We start from the raw sequence: 14824 nt of genomic DNA, 5'->3' as shown, positions 1-14824 counted from the left end.
TGATGCCACCATGTTACGTGGAGGTGGCTTTGGGATCTGCTGGCCCGGTTGAAATCTCCTTTGTATTACTTCCTGGGTGTGCAAGTTTAAGTGAATTACTTTATATTTCTTTTTTTTTTTTTTTAAGATTTTGTTTATTTATTTGACAGAGATAGAGACAGCCAGCGAGGGAAGGAACACAAGCAGGGGGAGTGGGAGAGGAAGAAGCAGGCGCATAGCGGAGGAGCCTGATGTGGGGCTCGATCCTAAAACGCCGGGATCACGCCCTGAGCCGAAGGCAGATGCTTAACCGCTGTGCCACCCAGGTGCCCCTTACTTTATATTTCTGAGACTCCATTTTCTTATCTCTAAAATGGAGGTAATAGTATCAATCTCACAGGATTAAATGTGAGGATTAAATGAAGCCATGTTCATCAGTCAGTTGCCTCACATGGTACAAGGCAATTGTAAGAGAAATCAATAAATGTTAGTTCTCTCTGATTCCTCCCTCACTATCTTTCTGGCAGTGGAGTGATACCCATTCTACAGGTGGGGAAGGCAAGGCTGATGAGCAGGAATAGTTGACTCTGAGTCAAAATGACAGAATCAGAAATCAGCAACAGAGCCCTAGCTCTTGACTGCCATCTTCCTCCTTTGGAGTTGACAAGGGTTTCTCCTTCTGGAATGTTTCCTGGGTGAGTGGGGAAGGAACTTACTTACTTCACTTACTTACTTACTTATCTGTCCATCCATCCATCCATCTATGCATTCAACAAATATTCACTGAGTACCTAGTATGTGTCAGGTACTTTTCTAGGTGCCAGAGATTCGACGGTCAACAAAACATACTTTTTCTGCCTTCGCGAAGTTTACATCCTGGTAGAGGACAGACATAATAAACATCTATCTCCTATAATGCAAAGTAGTAGTAACTGCTCTGAAAGGAAAATAAAGTAGGTGAAGACTGTAGAGAGTAGCCAGGATATGGGCATCACCCGGCAGGGTGGCTAGACTAGGGAGGGCCCTCTGAGGAGGTGACATTTGAGCTGAGGCCTGAAAAAATGTAGCCTGGGTCTTGTGAGCCTGACTTCCCCTCCTCCTGGAGCTCCCAGCTCAGGCCCAGCTGCCGCAGGGTGGAGTCAGCTGCGGAGGAGAGACAGTCCATCTCTGGGCTGGGGCTGCAGTGGTAGGTGGGGGTGCAGCTGTTTTTATCAGCTGTCTGTCCACAGTGCTGACCCCCTTGCTGGTCTGAGCTCTCAGGATGGGGGAGGGACCCACGTTGGAAAATCAGTTACTGAAGGTCAGACTGTGGTTGAAAATTATGTGAAAGGGCTGCCTAGCTCCACTTGGGGACAACTACATTGGGGGACAAGTCCCAGTGTATTTGGTTTCCTGCACAGCTCTATTTCCTTGGCATTGCCTTTTCCTTTAAGAAAAAAAAGATAACACCTCTGTTTGGACTGCATGCTAAATGATTTATGAACGTTATTCTTCTCCGTTAGTTCTACCTGTAGGAGCTCCAGCCCTTGCAATCCTTTTCATGTTGATTAAGTACATCTGAGAGCAAAAGGAGACTGTCTGCAATTGCTTCACGGTTTGGCTAGTGGCTTCCCTGGACTCAGGAGGGATTCCTCATCTTCCCTTTGCAGGAGTTCCTTTGCAGTCCAGAAACACGTCATCAGTCTTGTGTGTGCCCAAGGAGGCAGGGGGCTACCGTTCTTTCTGGAGCTGGTAATTATGAATTTGAGATCCTGTAGTCCTCCGGATGGAATGTCCAGGAGTCAGCCTTCTAGGGCAGGTGTGTTTGCACCTGACTTGGCCCTGGCAGGTTGATGCTGGTCAGAAGGAGAGGAGGGTGCTTGTAAAGGGCCTGTCAGAGCTTAGTGTCATCAGAGCACCCCACTGAACAGGGTGGAGAGAGAAGGGAGAGAGAAGGAAGGTCACAGCCCAACTCTCTGTTTTCCTGGGCTAATGGAAGGTGCGCATGGAGAGGAAACATGATCTGTGGGGCCCGCTCTCAAGCTGAAGGGCCCCTTGGTTGGTTCTATAGTTAGGACGGGACCAATGCCCTCCCCTAGTTCCTCCCCCCTCCCTTGTTCATTACTGTGTGATGGAGCACTTGGGCATGCACTTTGTGGGTAGGTGGGTCATTAAGGGTCTGGCCTCAGCACTCACGCTGACTTGGCAAGTAGACTTCTACAGATGCTGTTTCTACTATGCATTCCGTCTGGTCGCAGCCTGGTCTGGCCCAGGGCTGCCTTCTGCAGATCTTCATGTCAAACGTGTCCTACTAGAGTAGGACAGCTTTCCCTGAACTCCTGAGCTGCCACAGAAATCCTGTGAGATTGTCCTCTTTACTCTGCCACCCTGCCCCACAGGCGTCCCTCTGAACTGCCTTCAAGCTTTGGGCTTTCAAATCCAGGCTCTCACGGTTTATTTAGAATCCCCCATCTTCAAAAAGTTATGATGCTTTGTGGCCTCCCTTTGTGTATGAGCCCCGAGTTTCTTCATACCTGCCACTCCTCTCTGCCCTCTTCAGGGTGGCATTTCTTTGGACATGCCTGTGTTAGACATGACGAGGCTTGACCTCATCTTACCTTTCTTGCTCACCTGTTGGGTGTCTTTGGAAAAATCACTTCATATCCCTGACTCGCAATTCCTTCATTTATTAAATGGTAATAAGACCATGTGAGAAACAAATGAGATGGTAGTTTTGAAAAATGTTTAGTCAGTTGTCTTTATTGTCTCCTCATGACCAAAGTTCACATAGACCCTTAAAAACGTAAACATTAAAAATCCTGCCATCTAGCTACATACAGTCTAGGGCAAGGGTGAGATGGTGTATACAGAGGAAAACCCAAACCATTTGTGTGGAAACCCAAAGAGAAATGCCAGTGGTGCCAGCTTGACCTCAGGCCCAGAGGGGGAGCCAAGCTCCTCCTGGGTACCACACACCTGGCCTGGCCCTTTGGGTCTGTTGTCTATTCCTCATACTGTCCCTGACATGGTATCATCCCCATTTGAACAGAGGATGGAAATGACACCCAAAGAGATTACGTTGCCCAATATCACAAAGTTAGCAAGTTGTAGGGCTGAGAATCAAACCCGAGTTCTGTCTGACCCTAATGTCCATGCGCGTGACAGCACATGTCAGGACCCATCTCCTGAAGGGAGGCTTTGAGGCCAGCTGGACTCTATCTGGGGCCTCGCCTCACCGCCACCTCCAAATCCCCCCCTGCCTCTTGAACCTGTAATTCTGCCATTAACAATCTATCCCTCAGAGCTAAGCACTTACTCTTTGGATTCTCTTTTGCTCTCCGTCTCGCTCTCTCTCTCCCTCTGCAATCCACACCCCAGGAGAATTGTCCACGAAGCATAGATTAATGTCGTGAGCTCCTTTCTTCCTGGCTAAGAGAGACAGCCAAAGTAAAATCTCTGAATTGTGGGCCTGGGAGGGCAGCTGATCCTGAGAAGGGCAAAAAGGAAAGGCTTGTCCATTTAAGACAGACGTTATCCCCTTCCGAGCTGTGCCTGGGCTGGCCCTGCGTCTGTGCAAGCTGAGCCAAGCCCTGGGGACGGCCTGGGACATCCGCATCCTGCTGTCTGAGCCTCAGTTCACAGCCTCACCATCGTGGAACGCAGCCTCCTCCTGAGGGACTCAGGGATGTGGTTAGACATCGTCATCCCCTTGCCAGTACTCAGAGACACGTGCACGCAGGGCCCCCCCCTCCCCCCGTCCCTCGCCCTTTGATGTGGAGGGCTCATCCCGGTGAAGCCTCTGTCCGCTCTAAGAGCCTCCATCTCTCTCCAGAGTGGCTCAAAGGGCCTTTTGAGCGGGGGAGTGGGGGAGCAGGCAGCCTGCCGGCCTGGGAGGGGAGATAAAGGCGTGAGATCCCCGGAGGGCTCAAAGGGTCAGGGGCTGTGTATCTGGTGACTTCTGAATGCAAGTTCCAACAAAGAGAAATCTGTGGCGGGAGAGCTTCAGCGAAGGAAATAAAATCTCCGTGAAAACAAACTTTTGTTGGAAGCTTTCTCCTCTTGTTTTGGCAGCGTTGCTAAGTCCTGGAAGGGGAAGGCCGTGTCTTCCGGAGCAGTTGGGAGGCCCTCGGATCGTCCAAATATCAGCTTGCTACTAGGAGACTGTTTTTCTCCCACCAGGAGGACGGGGCTTGGGAGTGAGTGCAGGAGTAATTGGTTTTCTAATCAAGGCTAGAATGAGTACAAGAAAAGCTAGGGGGCAGCACAGAGAGCTGTGGACCATGAGTTAGGCCCTTGTGGACACATCACTCTGTGTGATGTGCGGTTCGGTTCCCTGGGTCCCTCTGGGCCTCCCTTGTCTCAGCTGTAAAATGGACATAACTTGCCCAAGTTCTTTCGGCTAGAAAAGCAGGATGTAAACTTCTGTTTTCCAGTGCCTTGTAATTCATGAAATCCAGAGGATGAAGGTGAAAGGATCTTTGAAGACACCACAGGACCACAGGAAGACCGGATAATTATTATAATATACAGTGTGTGTGTGTGTGTGTGTGTGTGTGTGTGTGTGTGTGTGTGTCTTCTTTCTCCCCAGGCCTAGGCAGTCACATTCCATGCCCGGAATGGTTTCTGCGTCTTGTTTTACAAAGAAGCAAGTGAATGGTAAAAGAAGGGGCTTTCCAGTTAGTCTTTGCTGCTAACTTGAATCGGTTAGCTATGTTCGGGGACGCTGGGGGCTCACAAGTTTTAGGGAATGCAGAGAATGAGGGCTCCCCCAGCTGCTGAGATGTTTTTATGTTAAGTAAGTATAGGGATATGGGTTTTTTCTCCCTGAGTCCAGGGAAAGGGTAAGAATTTGTATTGGGTCCAGGCGCCATAAGATTTTTTTTGACTCCCTAAGAGTCTTCTTTTGTCCTGCTTTGGGAGAAAATCCTTTACGGTGGCTGTCATCCGGCAGAGCTCAGAGGACTTTGGAGTGGCAGGTAGCCAGGGGGATTAGGCAGGGCCTGGGAGCTGAGCTGCGGTTTCGATTCTACCTCTTCCTGACAGGCCACTGTGACCCCATGGTAGGCCCTGTTCCTCTTAACCACAGACAGCACCAGATGGAACAAGAGGGAGGAGAGAGAGAAACTCAGAGCAGCCCTGGTGGAGGGTGAATCCGGATGGGTGCTGAGGGGGCCTGAGAAGGTTGGCTGGGAGCCAAGCCTGCTTCCTCTCCTTCAGGCCCCTTCCACCGCCAGAGGCCCAGGCGGCTGCCATTGATTGCTGGTCCGGGAAGGTGTGTGTGTGTGTCTCCCCTGCGCTCTGAACGGCTCTGAAAACTGAGAGACACATAAGCTGAAGTGCCTGGCCAGAGTTCTCTCTTTGACTAGAGGGGCTGGGATGTGTCTGGATTTGGGAAGGTCTGTCCAGGGAAGCCTGACTGAATTGGCGAAGGCACCACCTCCTTCCCTCCTCCCCTCTGCTGTCCCTTGGGCAGCCTTGCCAGGTCAGTCATGGGCTAATAACAGCACCAGGAACGTTGATGTCACATGGCTGGTTGGAACTGCCTGCGACAGTTAATAGGTGAAGTCTCCCACTGCTGACCGCATTCAGAGTTCACATGGGGCATGTTTAGGCTTGCCACGGCCAGCGCGTGAGCATATGGAAGTAGGTGAGAGGCCTGTGTGTGCAAGAGGTCCTCCTCCCCTCCTCAACATACACGCATAGTTACCCACGAACGTGCACGCATGCACGCATGCAGAGCCATAGATTGTCACGCACGCGGTCACACATAGACACAGGCACACACAGAGCCGTGCGCACACATAACACAGTCACACGCATGTGCACACACACAGTCACACGCACATGCATATACGCACACAGCTGTGCACACAAGCTCACACTGTCAAACCCCACACACTCACACACACGCACACTCATACACACATACACAGAGGCATGCTGGGGATATGAGAGAAACCTTTTCTAGGAGCTTCTGTCTTCCCTCTCCCATTTCCCCCCTTTCCCTCACCCCTGGACCTCCCTCTTTCCTCTCCCCTCCCTGGTCACCTCCTCCAGTTTTATCAGCAGGCACACAAGCCCTAGATGTGTGGGTCAGCTTCATTCCATACGGTCTGGCTATAACACGAGGCAGGAAAAAGCACTCAGGGGTGAGAGCCAGACAGAGCTGAGCTGAGACTGCACTCCCCCACTTCACTGGGCTCATGACGTGGCCCTACTGGGCAAGCTGTTTAACCTCTATAAGCCTCACTTTGCTCCTCTCCAGAAGAGGACTGAAAACACTCCCGCGCGGGGCTGCTGCGACACACGTGCGTGGCAATAGGTGACGCGGGTGCCAGTGACGGGTCTGCCTCGGGTAGCACAGGCTGGTGCTCAGGAAGCGCCAGGGGCTGCCGGCTCCCTCCTTTCCCTGTTGTTCCCATCAGTCTGTTTCTGCTGCATGCCCACCATATTGGTGTCTGACCGAGGAAGGAGGCCTGCCCTGGGGAAGTGTTTGGAGTGTGCTCTACGTGGACTTTGCCTCATTTATCTGGGGCTGATTCAGCTCTGAGGGTGGAAATAACATGACTGTCATTTACTGACAATTATACTCTTCACAACAGTCTGCTCATCCCTTTTACTCTAATAAGAAGGCTGAGGCCCAGAGCGCTGAAGTCATTTCTCTGAGTTCACACAGCTGGCTAAGTGGCTGGGAACCCAGCTCCTAACCCTGGCTTTCTGTTGCGGTAGGCCATTTGCAACAGCATCGGGGACGCTGGCATGGAGCCCATGTTCGGGCAAATGGCACTGTTGGATCTGGTGATTTAATAGGTCATCCGCTTCCCTTCTTAGAGCAGGCTTATTTGGATGGGATGTTTCTTCTAACTTCTCTGTGAAGATGGACGTGGGTAGAAAGGGTATTGGTTCTGAGGACTTGGGCTGGGAAACATCTGAGGGGGCATCTGTGGGAACACATGAGATGAGTGTGGGGAGCTCCATTCAGGTTTGCAAACACTGGTTGCACACGCACCTCACACTGGGTCTCAAGCTAGGTATTGGGGCTGCAGAAATGAGCAAGATATTGCCCCTGCCTTCAAGAAACTCTAAAGAAGTCAGCAGGGTGGGGACTCAGGCATGTAAAAATGCTGTATAGACAATGAGGTTAATGCAACAATAGAGGAAAGTACTGGATGGTGCTTAGCAGTGATGGGGTAGGGATGGGGACTTGGTCTGAAATTTGCTTGGAGGAGGTGATGGTGGAACAGACCGTCCTGGGAACGAGACAGGAGAAGGAGGAAAAGGGCCCTCCACGGAGTGGGGACAGGGTGCGCCACATCATGGAAGTGTGAGACAGCAAGAGCAAGGAGAGAGGGGTGGGCAGGGACAGACTGAGTGCCAAGGCTCTTGGATTATAGTTTTCAGGTGATGGGGAGCTATGGAATGTATTGAAATGGGGGAGTGGTGTTGTCAGATTTATATTCTGGAACTTGGCCTCAGCACCAGTGGGGATGGATTGGAAGGGACCAGACTTTCACAAGCGCATTCAAGATGTGTTTCAGTTAGAAAGCCTTTGGCTGCCAGTAGCAGCAAATCCAACCCAAGGTGGCTTAAACAGTAAGAAATTCTTTTTCTTACATATTATGAAGCCCAGAAGCAGGAGGGCTCTAGGGTTGGAAAAATTCAGTGGCTCAGTGATATCAACAAGCACTCAGGTTCTTTCTCTGCCATCCTCTGGATATCAGCTCTGTTTTCAGAATAGCTTTCCTCCGGGTCATACAATGGTGGTAGTAGTCCCATGCATCACACCAACGTGTAGGCAATTAAAATTAGTAAACTAAGTCATTTGTAAAACTGTGGGGAGTGACGGAGGCTGTGGCCAATGGGATTGTGAATGCTCCAGACCTGTTGGAATTCAAATTAAAAATTTTAAAAAGCATAGGCAAAGTATTTTAAACAAAGTCAAGAGACAAATGACAAACTGGGGAAAGAAATTGCAACTCACATCACAGGGCTATTCTCCCTAATATACAAAGAGTTCATAAAATCAACAACAAAATACAACCCAATAGAAAAAATGGGCAAAGAATTTGAACAGACTATTCACAGAAAAGAAAATACAAATGGCTCTTAACATATGAAAGGATGTTCGATCTTACATGTAAAAAGAAATGCAAATTAAAACTATCCTGAGATAGCATTAGTCATTCATCTTTTAAATGGGCAAAAATCCAAAAAGTTTGTTATCACACTGTATTGGCAAAGTTCTAGGGAAACAGACTGTCTTACAGTGTAAATCCGTACAACCCTCTTAAAGGGCAATTTGGCAATATCTATCAAAATTATCATCATATGCCTTTTGCCCCAGCAATTTTATATTAGGGAATTGATCCTAAAGATATACTTGTACATATGTGAAATAACATCCATGAAAGTTTATTCTCTGCAACATTATTTGTAATAACAAAAGATTGGAAAGAACCCAAATGTCCATCAGTTGGAGTTACTTAAATTAGTTCAATTATGGAATATTCTGACAATGGAATACTGCACATTTAAAAGGAGGAAGGAAAGGGGTGCTTGGCTGGCTCAGTTGGTAGAGCATGTGACTCTTGATCTTGGGGTCGGGAGTTCAAGCCCCACATTGGGAGTAGAGCTTACTTTTAAAAAATGAAATAAAATAAATAAAAATAAAAAGAGGAATGAAGACTCTGTCTTTGTACTGATATGGAAAGATCTCCAAAAATATATTAAGTGTAAAAAGAAAAAAATCCACCAAGGTGCAGAAAAGTGTGCATAAAAGGGGGGAAACAAGAATCTGTATTTGTGTTTGCTTGGCTAAGTGGGGGACAGGAATGGGAGGGAGACATTTCATATAATTTTTTAAATTTTTGAACCATGTTACATATTACCTTTTTTAAAAAGATTTTATTTATTTGTTTTAAAGAGAGAGAGAGAGAACACATGAGTGGGGGGAGGGACAGAGGGAGAGAATCTCAAGCAGACTCTGCACTGAGCATGGAGCCAGACGCGGGGCTCAATCCCATGACCCCGAGATCGTGACCTGACCCGAAATCAAGAGATGGGTGTGTAACCATCTGACCCACCCAGGCACCCCACATATTACCTTTCTAAAACAAAACAAAGGCAAACCAGGAGCACTGTGCAAATCCCACGAAACATCTAGGAAGAGCTGCTGATTTGCATCCCTGGACTCTGAATTATACAGTGATAGTGGAGATGGAAAGGGATAGATTTGAGAAATGGGTTTTTTTTTGTTTTGTTTTTTGTTTTGTTTTGCTTTTTGAGAGAGAGAGAGCACATGCATATACTTGAGCAGAGGGAGAGGCAGAGGGAGAGGGAGAGAGAGAATCCCAAGCAGCAGGCTCCACACTCAGTTCAGAGCCCAATGCAAGGCTTAATCCCATGACCCAAAGATCATAACCTGAGCCGAAATTAAGAGTCAGACACTTAACTAACTGAGCCACTGAGGTGCCCTGAGAAATGTTTTTTTAAGAGTGAAATCCCCTTGGTTGGGCGTGGGAATGAGAGAGAAGGCAGAGGCAGAATCCAAGGAGACCCACCAGTTGTGGGTGACTGGTGGAAGGTGACATCGTTATGAGATGGGAAGACTGCAGAGAAGCATCTTGGGGGAAGCAAGGTGGCCTGAAGAGTCATTTCACTTCTGAACTCAGTCACTCAATTCCTGGGACCCTACCTTGCCCCATTTCTCCATCCATCCACCGGCGATATTTCTAGCTACAGACTTCTAGTTTGCTGGCGTTCCCTCCTACCAGACACAGGGTATGAATCCCAAGATAGGGTTGGGTCTGTAGGCAGCTCTGGGCAGCATCCTGAGCATGAAGTCTTCCAGGGAGAAGAGAACCCTGTCTGGAGCCAAGGAAGAGGCCCAGTAAGTGGGCACGACAACAGAGATCCTACATTCCCCACTGGGTCAGTGTGTCCTAGAGAAAGGGCAGGTCTCTGTGTTCCATTTCCCATCTCCATTCTCATTCTCTTTGACTCACCATCTGCTGCTGGGGAGGACTCTGGGGCTGTGAGCCTGGTGCTGGGACATCCCAGGAGACAATGGTCTGTTCTCCCAGGATTAATGTCTACCTAGGGGTGCTGTGGCACTGATGGCGGTGGGAGACGTGGAATCCAGAGGAAGGGGAACCCAGAGGTGGGGAGCTCGAGGCAAAATGAACGTGCTTTATGGGACATTAATGTGAGAAGTGCAGTAGGATGGGATGTGTTTGGGGCCCATCTATCCATTTGCTGACAACAGCAGTACCCTCAGCTGTGGGCCCTGCTGCAAGCCCCTCTGCAGAGTTGGGGGGCCTGAATGAAAAAGGGACCGAACAGCTAATAGCAGCCGTGCTGTTGGGTGGTGGAGGCATTATGAACTGGTATGTGAAATATGGCCACACTCTTGGTTTTAGTTGGAGCTGGAAAGGATTAGAAGACAATTAATAAATCATTTAGTGCCCTGAGTTTAAGTAACTTATTATTATGGGCTGCATATATTTATTGTGCTTCACTGAGCAACATTGGCAAATTTCCTTCAAATGTCACACAATTTGTATGCAATTTGTTTCAGAAGGGTTTTTTCTTTTTTTTAATGCACATATAAATTATTAACCTGAATTCTTCAGGACAGATTGCCCGAATCTTAACCCCTCCCCCACCATCCCTATGAGTCTCATAAAGACTTTCTGTCCCCAAAATGATGACAGGGCCAGCCAAGGGGCTGGGAGAGGATGCAGAGTCGCTTACTGTCTCCTTGGCCTTCGTTGGGGCAGAGACCTAAATCCTGCCTTCCAAAACTTTGGTGAAAAGAAAAGAAATCAGGCTGGCAGTGTGGATCCATCCTTAAGTAAAACCAGGGTCCTGTTGACTCCGGAGCTAGAAGCATCTCAGACGCTGATGGCTCCAAACTGTTCATTTTGTCACTGGGCAAGCCAGGCCCACAGAGGGGCGACAACATTCTCAGAGATGGGCTGGAGAATCTGGTCCACATTTTTTTAGGCCCGATTCTGGGTTGTCCTTGTGTTTTTCTTGGTGGAGCGGGTTAAAGTTTTGGTACGATGGCATTTTTAATTGGCTCTTGAATGACTACAACCCCTCCCCACAAAGATTCTCCTGTGTGTAGCTAGGGGTTGGGTTGCCGGACAATCCGACCCGCTTGCCCCTCCCCTTTCCAGGTGCCTTTTCTAACGTCTGTACAACGTGCATCTAGTGAGCACCTACTGTGTGAGAGGTGCTCCTGATGTGCGTGTGTGCACATGTGTGCATGTGTTGTATCAAACGATGTCCCTGCCTTCATCTTGCTTTGTGCCCCGGCATCCACAGGAGTCAGTCATGCCTGTTGAGCAACTGAACAAGCCAATCTGGAACGAACACGGGCAGCTCCCGCACAAGCTCAACACAACTTACAGGAAGCCTGGAAGCATCTCGAAGGGGACTCATTTGGGATTTTCCAGACAGCTAAAAGTCTTGCTTCTTAAATTCCTCCAAGGATATTTTAAACATCAGCAGCGGACGTCCTCCCGATTTTCCTAAGTAAATGATCCTGAATTTGACCAAACCCGGGGTGCTCATTCACGAGGCTGCCCCTTCGCACTCTCCTTGCTCGACCCTCCACCCCCTGCGTGCACCTCCTTTTATTGCTTCTATCAGCTGAGGCCTGAGTATACCAGAAAACGGGTCCTGTTAGAAGCATGTGTAAAATCAGTCTGAAGCAGCGCTAAGTAACGGTCTGGGAGTTTCCCTTCCGAGTAAGGTTCATAAACTTTAGTGGGAAGATTTTGTGACATGTACTTTGACTGCTCAGAGATTTTTTTTTTTTTTTATTAATAATGATTTTTTATTATATTATGTTAGTCACCATACAGTACATCCCCGGTTTTCGATGTAAGGCTCGATGATTCATTAGTTGTGTATAACACCCAGTGCACCATGCAATACGTGCCCTCCTTACTACTCATCACCGGTCTATCCCATTCCCCCACCCCCCTCCCCTCTGTAGCCCTCAGTTTGTTTCTCATAGTCCATAGTCTCTCATGTTTCATTCCCCCTTCTGATTACCCCCCCTTTCTTTATCCCTTTCTTCCCCTACTGATCATTCTAGTTCTTATGTTCCATAGATGAGAGAAATCATATGATAGTTGTCTTTCTCTGCTTGACTTATTTCACTAAGCATTATCTCCTCCAGTGCCGTCCATGTTGTAGCAAATGTTGAGAACTCATTCTTTCTGATTGCTGAGTAATATTCCATTGTATATATGGACCACAACTTCTTAATCCAGTCATCTGTTGCAGGGCATCTCGGCTCCTTCCACGATTTAGCTATTGTGGACATTGCTGCTATGAACATTGGGGTGCATATGGCCCTTCTCTTCACTACGTCTGTATCTTTGGGGTAAACACCCAGTAGTGCAATGGCTGGATCATAGGGTAGCTCAATTTTTAACTTTTTAAGGGACCTCCACACGGTTTTCCAGAGTGGCTGTACCAACTTGCATTCCCACCAACAATGTAGGAGGGATCCCCTTTCTCCACATCCTCTCCAACAATTGTTGTTTCTTGCCTTGTCTATTTTTGCCATTCTAACTGGCGTAAGGTGGTATCTCAGTGTGGTTTTGATTTGAATTTCCTTGATGGCTAATGATTTTGAACATTTTTTCATGTGTCTGTTAGCCATTTGTATGTCTTCATTGGAAAAGTGTCTGTTCATATCTTCTGCCCATTTTTTGATTTGTTTATTTGTTTCTCGTGTATTGAGTTTGAGAAGTTCTTTGTAGATCTTGGATACCAGTCCTTTATCTGTAGTGTCATTTGCAAATATATTCTCCCATTCCGTGGGCTGCCTCTTAGTTTTTCTGACTGTTTCCTTGGATGTGCAGAAACTTTTAATCTTGATGAAGTCCCATAAATTCATTTTATCTTTTGTTTCTCTTGCCTTTGGGGATGTGTCATGAAAAAGGTTGCTTTGGCTGATGTCGTAGAGGTTGCTGCCTATGTTCTCCTCTAGAATTTTGATGGATTCCTGTCTCACATCGAGGTCTTTCATCCATTTGGAGTTTATTTTTGTGTATGGTGTGAGATAGTGGTCAAGTTTCATTCTTTTGCATGTAGCTGTCCAATTTTCCCAGCACCATTTATTGAAGAGACTGTCTTTTTCCCACCGGATGTTTTTTCCTGCTTTATCAAATATTAGTTGCCCAAAGAGCTGAGGGTCCATTTCTGGGCTCTCTATTCTGTTCCATTGGTCTATGTGTCTGTTTTTGTGCCAGTACCATGACTGCTCAGAGATTTTTAAAAATGGTTTTCTTTCCAGTATTTTTATACTATGTTGGATTTATGAGTTACTGACTAGCTTACTCACGTGCTGGTAAGGAAAGCTTTTTTGTCCCAGAAACGATGGCCTGTCTGCCGGGAGGCTGTGAATAGAAAAGTAGGCTTGGTAAAGAAGCATTTTATCTTCTAGTTTGCTTTCAAGAGGGTCACAGGCAAAGTTCTCTGATTCAGTTATTTTAAGCCACCAGAAGGCAATTTAAGTATGAGAGGGGGCCTCTTGTTTACTGGGGATTTTGCACATCCGTCTTGAGAAAGCGTCTGCCGTGGCCTGGCTCACCAGCTCTGCCTTCCCCTTTACCCCTGGGGGGTGCTGCCTCTTCACTCTGCCAGAGACAGAGATGCTTTTGTGTCTTCTCTTGAGGGGCGGCCCGGCCTACCTTTCTGCAGCCCCACAGAGGGCCCTCTGAGCAAGTCCCGCCTCGACAGGGCCTTCCTGGTCTCCTCCGTGCCTGGGGACAGTTGCCTCTGCCCGCCTCTGCCACCCATCCGCTCTTTCGCTGGCAGGTGCCAGGTGGAGACAGTCAGCTGCTCAGGAGAGAGATTGTTCTGGATAGTTACTGCTAGCAAGGGATCCCATTTTATCTCCCCGTCATCAGAGTCATCTGTCCTCTGCTGGAGGCCCCTCGGAGGAGCAATGAGCAGGTGAGGCACGGCAGATGGCAGGGCAGCCAGGTGACTCCAGGCTGGAGAGGGAAGCGGCCAGCCCGGCTCCGGAGGCCTCGGGCCTGTGCGCTGAACTCAGGAAACCTCCCCCGCTCTCCCTTGCTTCTGGTGCTGTCGGGCCTCCTTCAGGAAAGGAACAGTTTTCCTACTCCGTTTGTTCTCAGATTGGTGTTATACCCTGGAGCCAAATTAGTGGCTAAGAACAATTGGAAACAAATGCTCTTTCAGCATCCCGCTGTGATCTGGGGATCCAGGTGGGTTCACCAGCCCAGTGGTTGCCTTCTCCACAGAGCCACCCCTCCGCAGAGAATCACCATCCCAGAACCATTCAGCACAACCAAATTCCCTCCTAATCAGCCTGCGCTGAGCACATCTGCCTAACCTCAGTTAAACAAGCTGGAGCCCTGTTAAGTTATTTATGAAACAATATTCAGGACCAGCCCCCGAGGCGAGTTGGGAAGTAATGAATCGAAGTGCTATCTGGAGAGGCCTGCTCACCAGGGCCTGTGGCTGGCCTGCTCCAGTGAGCGGCTCTCTTCCCATGGGGGCCGGAGGCTCAGAGGGTCTCCTTGCGATGGCTGCCATGGTGGACACCCTTCTCTGAGATGGAGATGGTTGTTGGATTGGCGTGGACTTTAGAGCACCTCCAGCACGGGTCTGAGAGGAAGTGGCTGGCCCTCCACCTCACCGTTACCTGGATGTACCTGCCCGAAGTGGGGGGATCCTCCTCTGTGGTCCCTACATACATGCTGGATGACCCTTAACCTCTCAAGCAACTGGTGTCTGTTGCTCCCTTTAGACTCTGGACTTCTCAAGGGCAGGGAGCTGGATTTGTTGTTCATTACTGATCTCCAACCTAGACAAGGGT

The 14824-nt window shown here is 48.6% G+C and overlaps 1 protein-coding gene across 10 annotated transcripts in view; it reads left to right on the top strand.

Moving 5' to 3' along the window:
* PKNOX2 (PBX/knotted 1 homeobox 2) overlaps nt 1-14824 on the top strand; it is a 257373-nt gene that overhangs the window by 45072 nt on the left and 197477 nt on the right. For 2 of the 10 annotated variants that reach the window (XM_087868312.1, XM_087868314.1), the window contains exon 1: nt 11227-11496. The exons of 7 other annotated variants lie outside the window; for them this stretch is intronic. The gene's annotated coding sequence lies outside the window, so the exon portion shown is untranslated. Of the gene's footprint in view, nt 1-11224; nt 11497-14824 lie in introns of those variants that run through there. One more of the 10 variants, XM_087868317.1, reaches the window with a different exon arrangement.

This window comes from Ursus americanus, chromosome 16 (assembly GCF_024610735.1).
Source record: "Ursus americanus isolate L20-20 chromosome 16, mUrsAme1.1.p, whole genome shotgun sequence".
NCBI lineage: Eukaryota > Metazoa > Chordata > Mammalia > Carnivora > Ursidae > Ursus > Ursus americanus.
The sequence above is the reverse complement of the archived record's forward strand: the minus strand, read 5'-3'. Positions and strand labels throughout refer to the sequence as shown.